The 12,830-nt window shown below is 32.0% G+C and overlaps 1 long non-coding RNA gene across 1 annotated transcript; it reads right to left on the bottom strand.

Annotated features, from left to right (window-relative positions):
- Positions 1-796: 796 nt before the first annotated feature.
- LOC115955320 lies at positions 797-10,591 on the bottom strand. The gene is made up of 3 exons (XR_004084096.1): positions 10,417-10,591; positions 10,153-10,206; positions 797-1,054 (listed from the first exon to the last, which is right to left on the bottom strand). It is a non-coding gene; the product is annotated as an uncharacterized LOC115955320 (long non-coding RNA).
- Positions 10,592-12,830: the final 2,239 nt, after the last annotated feature.

Below are 12,830 nucleotides of genomic sequence, written 5' to 3'. Positions count from 1 at the left end.
GGAGGTTAGGCTACCTCAAATTAGCCATAAATTCTTGAATTAGGATCTTAACTATGGGGTCTTTTTATAAAGGACAACTACAAAACACTAAGGTAGTTGTCCTAAACCTAGACATTCCAAAACTCATGACTTTAGAAGGGATACACCAAAAAAAAAGGGAAAAAGAAATTCCAATCACTAAACTGATATATACAAATATAAGAGTATGGCCTTGAACTTCTAGTTATCATAGTTAGAGGTGGGAGGTGTTTAGGCAAATCCAAATTGAAATAGCCAAAAGAGGATCTCTGCCAGTTATATAAATGGTACAACTTATTTCTCTCTTTTCTTCTTAAATATTCCATTCTTATATGTTAAAGAAAAGAGAAAAATTATTGAGCTACAGCCTAAAAGAGCTTAAGCATATATAGTTCTGCTTTTGTATAACTTTAAAGTCACTAAGACAAATAAATAAAATGAAACTAAGTTAGCATGAAGCTAGGTCACACCATTAGATTTTCCCAAAAATACAAAATTAATTGAATCGCCTGAAATAGGAATTCAATCATATAAACGGAGAAATAGGTACATAGCTAGCTATGTTCATATATGTTAATTATGCAGGAAAAAACTCACAAACTTCATGTAGCGATGGAGAGGGGAAAAAAATTAGCGACTACAAAAACTACAAAGATGTTCACTTGCAAATATCATAATGATCAAAATAAATAAAAACCATTATACAAAATTTAACATTTAAATAAATACATAAAAAAGCAAGTAGGTCCAACATGTTCATCACCTGTCACAACTCTCGATAAATGGCCTTCTTTTCATATGTGTGTAAGTATGCAAGACAATATATCTGGACCATCTACAGCACTGGAGATGAAATAACTCATGCTATGAGATACAATAATAACAGATGATAGCAAATATAAGGCCCTCAACTATGTGCACAATACCTGACAAGGGACACGTCATAAGTAGACTTAGTATCACGTGTTCTGCCCATCCCATAACCAATTTTAATAGCATCTTCCAAGATAATTTGTCTACTTACAAATATTGGCGCCTGCACAAAGCAAATTTTAAACTGATTATAGAAGCTTTAAAGAAACATTCATACATAGCCAACGAATGTTATTAGATCTATTGAAGTCTCAAAGGACGTCAAGAGGGATAAGGGGGTGGAATTGTTGTGCAGTCCCTGTCAGATTTCATACTGAAGAAAACATATTGCACCACACACACACACTATATATATATATATATATATATAGACACACACAATGAATGCACAAATGCAAGCATGTTCTTGCTCAAACAACCGCCTATTAAAATTTTATAATAAAAAAAAAAACCACCAATTGGAAACTCCATTCACATCAAGGTAACTTCAACTATCTTGAACTGGAAAGTCTGAATTTCATTATTGTGCGAAATTGACCTGTACCAAATGCAATGCTAATCTATGGAAAATATATACCTTGCATGTATTTGCCACATTTATGGCATCTGAGGGACGTACATCCACATTCAAAATGTCATTTTTCCCAGGCTACAGATAACAAATGCCTTGATGTAACATAAAACTGAATTGAAGATAATGAGGACATACTAATCGTAAATTTCTAACCACCTTGCTAAAATATAGTCTGGCAAAGTAAAGTATTAACGACTCTTTCTGTAATTCTTACCGTAGTAACTTGAAACTGAAAGGGGAAAAGAAGAAAGAGAGAACTTTAAAATAATTGAATAGATTTATAACCCAATTTTCATATAAAAAAGGACTTTATAAAACAGATGTGCAATGCTATTAAGCCAGAAATTGAGAGACATACACCCAAACATATTCACACCTTGGACCTCATAAATTCTTTTTCGATTAGCAAATTGACTGAAGTTTGTAATATTTGTTTTATTATCGAGATCCAGTGTTACATCATGGGAGCATATCAGCACTCCATCTTAATTGCCGAGGATGTCTGTTTCTATGAAATTTGCCCCCTCTTCAATAGCTCCCACCTAGTGTTTCGTTCAAGTTTTACAGGTCTGAAGTGAATCATCAAATATTTTGTTTTAGAAAGCCAAAGGTCTGAAGTTTTGAAACTGTCATTGCAAGAGAGAGAGGTTAGCGTTAGCAAGCTGAAGGGCTGAAGTTTTGAAACCGTTGAACATAGGTAGAGCAAAAGGAGGGGATACAGAAAGGGTTGGCGTTAAAAAGTAAAGGCTATTCGAAATGGGTTTGGCCGTTATGGTGGACAGCATTTTAATAGTCCTTCGTTAGAATGTGGGGAAGGGGAAGGAACACGGTTTGCGTGAGAAACAAAAGGGAAGCCAGGAAGTTGTAACCGTGATTTTCAAAGGGTTTTCAGTTAAGAAGGCTTGGGTTTGGGCTTTATGTTTGAATTAAATTTAGAAGAAGTGGGCTGATGGAATTAAATTTATAGGAAGTGGACTTTATGGTAGAGATAGGATGGAAATAATTGTAGTTTTATTAGTATTCTAAAATTGATAAAAACTATTTTAAAATTGTAGTATAAATTTAGGAAAAAGGATGGGAATGACATGGCTGCTCACATTTTTGCTCAATGGAAGCGTAGCAACATTAAATGCTATGCTTAAGCTTTTAGTAATATATAGAAGTGGACTTTATGGTAGAGATAAGATGGAAATAATTGTAGTTTTATTAGTATTCTAAAATTGATAAAAACTATTTTAAAATTGTAGGATAAATTTAGGAAAGAGAATGGGAATGACATAGCTACTCAAGTGGCTCAACGTGAGCGTAGCAACATTAAATGTTATGCTTCAATTTTTAGTAATATATAAATATAGACTAGTGTTTAACCCGCGCAATGCACAGGGTCATTTTACTTATTAGAAGACAATAAAATACATTAAAATTCTTCTGGGGCATGTTGTATAATTTAACTAATTGTTAAAATAAACCAATGTTAAACAGCTAAATTTTAATTATGGAAACAATATTTCATAACAATTCTAAAATAGCTATATAGAAAAACTTAACATAAAAATTATAAACATAAAAAATCAATAGACATATACAAATGTCATAATGAATTATAGAATCAATTTAAAATGTAAGATAAATATATATGGCACAAATAGATAAATATAAGGTTTGTCAAGGAAGATGAGGTTTAGGGAAAAAAAAAAAAAAAAGTCTATCTACATCTTGTGATAATGATGAGGACACAGTAGGCATTGATAAGGATAATTTCTATCTTCACCTTCTGATCATAATGAAAATGCAACCACCAACAACCTATTATGATATAGCACATCAAGGGAAATAATTAATAAATCAACCAAAAAATAAAACATACATACGGACACATAAACAAAACAGAACTCTCACTAAAGTGTTTTAACTTCCTTAGACAATGAGGCTCAAGCCACAGCAAACCCTTACATGTAAATTAATGGGAGGGAAAAAACTCAAAGACTATGACACTTCACAGCACAAAGATTGAATAATTATAAAAATGGAAAATAAATTGAATCGAAATTAAGTCAAATCATTTTTTTCATAGCAAATTTAGTAAAGAAAATTGAGTATAGCACATCCATGTAAAAACGGAAATATACATTAAGTTTGAATTATAACACATCCCAATAAAGAAATTGTCAAAAAAAAAAAAAAAAGTTTTTTTGAGAAGGAACAAAACTATCAATTTATATAAACTAAAAAGCTGACATGGTAACTTCACTTTTTTGCTTTGCATCAAAACAAAACAATTAATTATGAAATTCAAAGATTACTCCAAAAGAATAAGGCCTAAAGCCATGACCTTGGACTTGCTCATAATACATAAATACATATAATTAATAGAAATAAAGAAATGCTCTTGTTTAAAAATAATAATTAATTAAAATAAAAAAGAAGTTCTACTTATTAAAATCTTTCAAATATTTTATTCCTTGCTTAATGACTTCCTACTTCATCTCTAAATCTTGTAGGTCCAAAGTTGTTAACAACCACGCCTTTCAACATTGCATTTAATCTCATAATTTCTTCATCGGCTAAACATAAATTAAATAACATTAGCTAATGTCAAAAATATTCCTAAACCTAGAAAAGCGTACATAATGCAAGTTCAATCTTGACCAAGGAAAATCCAAAAAATAAGAAAAACAAAGTAAAAATAAACATGAAATGATAAAAATTCTAAGATAGCTTGGTTATATTTATACACACAAAAGTAAAAGTAATATTTTAGCCTAGTTATATTTATACATATAAATTATAAAGCAAAAAACAAAAATAGTAACAATAATTAGTTTAGAATCTTTTCAATTGCCTTTGATAATACCATGCTTCAATCTATTATATAATTCAGTTTTCAATAAACATTGGTTAATGGTTACACACCCACATAAGTCAATTTTTTTTTATACATGTGTGTGCACCAACATGTAATTGTTGAAACAATTGATCACCATAAATAAGAGTGTAAAATCATCTTCACATTTACAAGAACCTTTTCTATCATCCATATTTAACTAAAGAGAAAAATCACATAATATTCATAAATTTTTAAAATAAATATAGTAAGAAGCACAAAGTTTGACTACAAACTCGCTTATAACCAATGTCTACAATTGCAATTAAAAAAATTAATATAATTACATATTTTGAAAATTGAACTGTTGGATTGTATATTTTTTTTGTTTTTAACACGCGTGTCAAATTTCATACCAATTAGATTTACTATTCAATATGAAAAGAAAACTGTAAAATAAGAAAAAATGACCCTTGAATAGCTAAATCAGGTTGTTGCATAATACCACAGCTTTCCAAAGTACTATGAAATCATAGGTCGGTACTTTGGTGATAGAAAGTGTGAAAGTATTCAAGTTCTCTAAGTGCTACATAAAATCACAATGTCAGTCAAAATTATTCAACACACTTAGAAAGAATTTAGTACCAATTCAAATGAATAATTCAACATTTATAAATTAGAAAGCAAAGATGATCAATATTAAATTTGGATAACCCATTTTACCTAAAAAACGTTCATATCATAACACTAATTGATCAAAAAAAATCTATATTAGAATTAATTTGTAGAGGAGTGTTGAAGCTCATTTTGGAGAAGCCCAATAACAAGGAGAAGCCCAACAATAGGGGCAGAAAAGAGTTAGTGGATTGAGAGAAAAAAAAACCATTAAGCCTGAATGGCAAGAAGATGGATTATAGGCCCATAAAGTAAATAAACGGGCCTTGATGAAAGCAAATGGGTCTAAAGGAGCCTAGAGAAAGAAATAGTAAACCCATGGGCATTATGTGATGTAGAAAAGTAAGAATGGGCCACAGCAAATCCGAAGTAATGAAATAAGAAAGTAAGGGGTTGATGTAAAACCTATGAGCCCCAAGGATGAAGGATACAGTAATTAGGCCAGTGAAGCCTAAAAGAGTTAGTAAAAGCTCACGGGAATGCAGAATTAGAAAATGGGCCAAGACCGCCCAAGGAAAGCAAATGGGCCCAAGATGCACAAGGAGAAAGAAATGGGCCAAAGGAGCCCACAAGCAATGTAATGGGTCAAGATTCAAGAAAGCCCAAAGTAGTATAAGTATAAATCCAATGACCATACTAGGTCATTGGAAGAATAATATGCAGCAGGCTCAAAAAAGGCCCTGCAAGCATAGGGCAAATAACACCAAAGCAGAAAAAGCAAACTGGCCTAGTAGGAATGGTAGCAAGATTACAGAAGGAGCAAAGAGTGGGCTAAAGAGAGGAAAACCCACAATCAAGCAAGGCCCAGCCCTTGAAAGAAGCAAGCCAATAAAGAATGAAAAATCAAAAAACAGTTCACGCCATAAAAGGTCAAGGATGAAGGGCAAAATGCACAGATGAACCTCCATGCCATGGCAAACGCATGAGTAGCGGACAAGCTTTGGACGTACACAGAAATGAAGCATGCGCAAGGCTCAAGCACCACTAACCTATACCCAGCCAATACAAGAGTGATGGGTCATGGGTCAGAGGTAAGAGAGGATATGGTCTGGTAGTGGGGAGAAAGGAAAGCCTATTCTGGGGTTCCCACTCAATTCTTTTAGGGGAGATGTCCTGCTGGGATAACATGCCACCTAAAAGAAAAAATGATGAGTTGGAACCACTAGGTGCATGCCATGAGGGATAGCAAGAGAGAATACCCACACTATGGTGGATAAGAATGCCATGGTGAACAAGCAAACAAAACGGCCTTCTTTGTCTGGTAATGGGGAGTGGCACAGCCAGCACAAGTAAGTGATAGTGGCTGGGCAATTGACAAACCAGTGGATGGTTGGGAAGGACACCCGAATCTAGACAAAAGTAGTTAAATGCTAAAATGGTAAAAGTCAGTCACGGCAGGCAGTATATAAAGGGCCCTCGCCGTGCACAGTATCATTATCACAACAGTAGCAATCACTAGGAGAGAATCACAGCACCACCTTCGCCATAACACTACACGAGTAAGGGCTAAGAAAGAAAGAATAGCAATGAGGAAAGAATCAAAATAACAAAAACAGAGAGAAAAGAGAAAGAAGAGAAATAGAGAGTGTAGAATGGCAGGCATGCATCAATAAGCTAATCCCTTCTCTCCCTCTAAAAGCCTACCCTCTGTTAAGGACAAAGAATTTGCTTGGGCATAAGCTATTTAGGTCTATTCCCTTAAAGTGGATAATTTCTACAACAAGAGTCTCCTGCGAGATTATCCATGTTGAGGAAGTGCTTCCCTCCTTGGTATTAGTCCTATAGCACAGTTGAACATAGCAGACTAACCTTTTCCTTTTGATTTCACTATTTATCGAAATTATTTCCTTTCTTGCCTTTGCAATTTCACTTATAACATGTTTCTTATATCGTTCTTTTCCTACTTTACTTAAGGATTCCTTATTTATTTTGTCTAACGGGAAGCGTATTGCCTTTATTGTCATATTGTATGTGTCTATCATAACTCTTCTATAACAGTTTCGCCTACCATAGGCATGTGACTAAATTTTCGGCAAACGAGACATAGTTTGTGCACAAGCCGGACCAAGGTGAGTTGAAATTGGACTGGTCCAAACTCTCTTATCCAGAACACTTAGGCTTTAATACAGCAGGAGGCCCACCACAAGGAATAATCACCAAATTCAAATTGCATAAATTAAAATAATTCAAAGACCTGCATCATGTAAGTTTGAGAAAGTTGTAAGGTGCAATGAGTAGAGAAGAAATTTCTAATTCTGTCAACGTAAATTAGCTACATTTAAAATTATCTAATTTTTTTCTATCCTTCTCATGCTTTCAAAAATCTTCTTAAGTACCTTTTTCTTTCTTTCTTTTTGAATGCCCTTACAAACACAAAGTGTCATTGAGCAGCATTTAGAAATTCATCCAGTGAAAGATTTTTAAAATTCTGTACTTTGAAAAATTAAATTGAAATCTTACAAACATGAGAATGTACTTAGTGACTCTAGTGGAAAACACTCGAACAACATGACTAACCCTCCAAGATAGCAAAATATTACAACAAATTAAGATGCATCAAACATGAAAAGGGCAAGAAACTAAATGCATATGAATGAATAAATAAGGATAACGCATTAAAATTTAAAACAACAATTCCATAGTGAAAGAGTAAAGGTTCTTCAAATTGTTCATATTGTTAAACTCATGTCTCAAAGGAAACAACAATTTTTGAAAATTTTATTGATTCAATTCTTTTAAAAAACAGGTGGAGCACATCATTAAACAAATATTTGAAATAAATAAATAAATATTGGGACTCGAAGCTCAAATATTTGACATCTAAAAATATTTGTCATGATCTGTATTTCTCTACACCTATTGGTCTGTATTTTCTGCAATCTTTATACTTGTTGCTCTAAATTTCTCTGCATGTACCTATTGGTCTGTACTTCTCTACTATATTCAGCTTCTTGTTCTTTCTATTTTCAACTTCTTGTTTCCTCTATATTTGGATTTCAGGGCTTTCTTATATGTATTCGTTTTCATTTGTTATCAATAAATAGAAACAAAAATCCAATTCAGATGCAAAGTTTGCAATCTTAGCCCTATTGATCAAATATGGCCAACCTCATTCTACATTACAAAGTGTGTGTATACCAATGAAATACAATTTAAAAATAAAATCGACACAATCACTGTGATATGTGAACTATATGGGGAAAAAAATCTAATACAAAGAAGTATATACTGGAAAAACTTAATAACAATGTTAGAAATGAAACATGGGAAACGAAATTATAAAGGGAAAAAATGTTTCAACAAAAAATTTAAAATAGAATAAATAAAATGAAAGCTTTAAAGTGTAGAGATATACTCAAAACAAATTGAACCCAATTATCTTAAAGGAAAACCAAATCCAACACAAATAACAAGTATTAAAAACCATTCTTAACCCAAATTCCTTATTCAAAACCAAATCTAAGCCAAAAAACTTAATGCAATCCAATCCAGTCAAAATACCCAGACCTAAATCAAATTTGATCCCAAATTAAAAAATAAAAAATAAAAATAAAAAACCAAAAAACAGAGACTATACTAGTGGAGGGAATGGGTTTGACGATGGCCGAGGCCTGGACTGTCACTTGACGCAATTGGGGGCAGTTTTCTTAGTTTTTTCTCTCTCTCCACTCTTTGTGCCTAATCAACTCATTCTCTCTCTCTCTCTCTCTCTCTCTCTCTCTCTCTCTCTCTCTCTCTCTCTCTCTCTCTCTCTAATCTAAATGTGTTTTCTATTTTAAATTGTGTACGTTGCACAATAAACCGTTAAAATTTAAAGCCTCAAACGGTGCAACGAGTGGTATTTTGTAACTTTCAAATTGTAAGCGTGGCAGATTTTTAAGTGGGCAATTTTCCTTATGTGTCATCACAGCCTTAATTACAAGGAAATGCTGAAGCAATGGAAGTAAAATTAAAAGTCATATGAAAGAATTGCAAGTTCATGCTAAAGCAATAAACCAAACATACTACTACCATATAGATCTTTAGCAATAGAAATTTCACAAACTATAAATAAAAAATTAACCAAAAGATATTAAGATGATACCACTAAACTGGAAAGAATTAATCAAATTTGCTTTCCTATAGCTAATTGATTAGAAATGTACCCAACTATTTCATTTTTCATCCTATTATAAGTGCCAATGGAACTATAAAAAAAATTGTCAAGAACTATATAAAATCATCTACCACCAAACACTCTACTGTATCCTTATTTTTGTCATATATCCATGAGTTTCAAAACTGGGCAAAGTTGTAGATAAATGAATCAATCCTTGAGAATGCGCACATGTCTAAATTTCTTGAGGAGAAACACAAATATTAAGAGTTGGATTCACTACTATCAAGAGTCATCTGAATGATTAATTAATCTTTATGTTGATCATGGTAATATACACTTAAGCAACTATATTTTAAAAAAGTTATAAAAAAAATAAATAAATAAAAGATATATGTAAAGAAACATCCAATAGATGTCCTATAAATAAAGAGGAAAAAGTACAGATTAACTCTTATAAGAAAGACATAAAAGTATATGTTTAGTGACAAATTGTTGTAAACAGAAAAGCAGTATCCAGCAAAGATGATATGATTGGCAACATTGGCCACGCTTTGAATTCTTTCATCCCCTCACTCTGTAGATTGTAAACTTAGTTACAGAACAGCCCCAAAAACAATTCAATTCCTAATATCCAAAACAAAAACAAATACTCAAACAAAACAAATTCTAATTTTCTAACCCAAATACCTATATCAAAACCAAATCTAACCCAAATGCCTAAATCCAGCCAAATACCCAAACATAAATGATACTATCTCTAAGAAAATTATCTTTTTTTGATAAGTAAATCTTTGAGAAAATAATTCTCTACCATAACATACAAAGTAATCAATTTTGTACAAAGGAACTTCATTCTTTCATATTTAACAATTTAAAACATGCAAAACCCAGAAAAACCCAACATCAAAAATAAGAAAATCATTACTTATAAGTATCTTTTAAAAAAATATCTTCTAAAATCTACAATGCATAAACAAAATAACAAAATATTTTCAGATTTCAAAATCCCACGATTTCAATCCCCCTTACAAATAAGGGAACATGTAAGAAAGGTAAAGTTAGGAGAATATTAGGAAAAGAAATTGGTACCTTTCCTTTGATGAAATTAGAGACTCCAGATTGAAGAAAGATTCCACTTCATCTCTGCAGAGAAAGAAATTGAATGTTTTACATCCACAAGAATTTCGAATTCCTTTACCCTAATTTCTGAAAATATCTAATAAAATAGTCATATATCAGAATTTCGAATTCCTTAACCCTAATTTCTGGAACCAAACCCAACTATAATTGTAAAAGTTTGAAACATATAACAAATCTAATTTGTGGGGAAAAAGACGAAGAATGAATACTAACCCTGTCGAAGGCATTGTTAATAGGCAAAGGAGACTCATCTTCCTTCTTCTGAATCAAGATAGTGAAGTCTAATTTATTTTCGTTTTAGCATAACTAGACCAAAAATTTTTGAGAGGAAGAGATTTTTTTTCTTCATTGCAAATTATGGATATACATCAATCGAAGTTTTTGTTTTCCTTAATCACAAAGTAGAGTGAAAGATATTGAAAGAATTTGAATGGAATTTTTTTTTTTTTTTTATTAGACCGAATGGAGATTTTTTTTTTTTTTTTTTTTTTTTAGGAATGATCGAACAGAGGTTTAGTGAATAGTGATAGGAGAAAGGCCAAAGGTTTTTTTTTTTTTTTAAGCATAAATTTTTGTAATTAAATAGTGTGATTAAAGCAGGTTAAGTGGTGTGATTGTGTTGTACGGTTGTTAGAATTTTAAGAGAGTATTTTTTCCTACACGGTAACACCGCCTTAATTGCAGAAAAAGGTTTCTGCTATCTATATAAATATTTATATATATATATATATATATATATAACCAAAGCTTCTAAAGCTCCCACAATTTTCCACGTCAACACAATATTAAAATAAATAATAAAACATAATAAAACTTTTCTAAAACCCGAACCCGATTCTCTACCTTCTCTTTCACGATGCTCTGCCTTTTCTTTCACCACGCTCTGCCTTTTCTTTCACCACAATGCACACCCTACCTTCCTCTACTAGCTCCTCCTCGATCAGACCCACGTCAAACCAAGACACCATACCCACAGATTCCTCAATCAAAACCCACCATACCCACAAACCAATAGACATCTTCTTCCTCAGAACAGAGATAGAAAAAACGAGTCAGACTATCATCCACCGACAAGCCAGTCGCTCACCAATATCACGCCGCCTAAACTGCTACTGGTAATATATATATATATATATATATATATTCTAAATCTAGTACACTTTTTTTCTCCCAAAATACCCGATGCCTCCCACTCTCTTTTTAGATTCTTTCATGCAACCATCTTCTTCCCTGAAAATCAAAACCCTCTCCTTCCCCAAAATCAAAACCCAAAAACCCAAAACTCAAATGCCACCAGTGTCGTCGAGGAAGCTATAAGCAATCCAAAAACTCTAACACATCCTCTGAAGCAAGTTTTGGGTTTTTTTGAGATTTTTTTTTTTAATTTACTTAACCATTCATGGTTGGTAGTGTTGGAGAATTGGAATTATTAGGATGAGAGGAAAGGAGGATGGTATAACCCCAAAAATAAAATAAAATAAAATAAAATAAAAAATTGTGGGTATTGTTGCATATTGCTATATGACTGAAATATTTGTGTTTTTGTGGGAATTTAATTTTTTTTTTGAAGGTTGGGGTTGGTTATTATAGCTGTTTGAGATTCCTAACAGGTGTTTGATAGGATGCCTAGGAGAGCTATACTCTCACGTGTTTGTTCTCTGTTAGTGTTGTTAGTAATAGTTTTAACTACATGCATTTTTTGTTCATGGAATCTTTTAACCTCATAACCAATCTTTTAATACATGCATTGTACTTCTTTTAACCTCATAACCTCACAAAATGAAGTACAATTCTCTTGATTAAAACATAGCGATTATTTACTTTTTTGTTGATGGGTTGGTTTGATTTTCTTTAAACTTTGTATCACATGTTGATATTGGTAACATAAATGTGCATACATATGTTTTGTTTGAAACATAATTTCCAATTAGCTTTTGTATAGCAGACAGTTTAGCCTCACTATAAAAATTGCTGGTGTGTCTTGAATTGAGTAGAATTTATTTAATTTAGCAACCTACTTATTTTAAGATAAGTGTTAATGTAATTTAAAAGTTCCACTTATTAAGCCAAGAACAGTAGCTTTTGTATTTAATTTTTTTTGAGATTAGTGTGGAGCATTTCAGTTAAAAAGAAGCTTGGATCTGCCACAAGCCAAAAAAATATAATAATAGATAAATAAAAAATTTTGGCTAAAAGAAGCTTTATGTGTTTTGATTTTCCTAATTGTAAAAATTGGCTATGTCATAACTAAACGAGCATATCTTATAACAAATTGATGACATTTAATTGAATCTTCTTTGTTCATGAAGGTAGTAAATAATGAACTTTTTCTGTGATCATGAAGAACAAAGTAAGGGTTTCCACCTCTCCCCGTGTGTGTGTGTTAAAAATACTTAGTATTCTCAAAAAAGGAAAAAAAAAAAAAAAGTAAGGGTTTCCACCAGGTATATAAAATTTGTTAACTCTGACAGACTTTAGCAATTTGGGAAAACCTTTTAACATTTTTGGCAATTATAAATAAACAATACAAAGATGTGAATATGAATTTGAAATTCAATTTATTTGTATTGATATTATTCTTGAATTACAAAGTTAGAATTCAATCTACGTTGGTAAATTACCAGCAA

Source organism: Quercus lobata, chromosome 8 (genome assembly GCF_001633185.2).
Source record: "Quercus lobata isolate SW786 chromosome 8, ValleyOak3.0 Primary Assembly, whole genome shotgun sequence".
NCBI classification, from domain to species: domain Eukaryota; kingdom Viridiplantae; phylum Streptophyta; class Magnoliopsida; order Fagales; family Fagaceae; genus Quercus; species Quercus lobata.
Note: the sequence above shows the minus strand (reverse complement) of the source record. Positions and strands in the feature narration are given on the sequence as shown.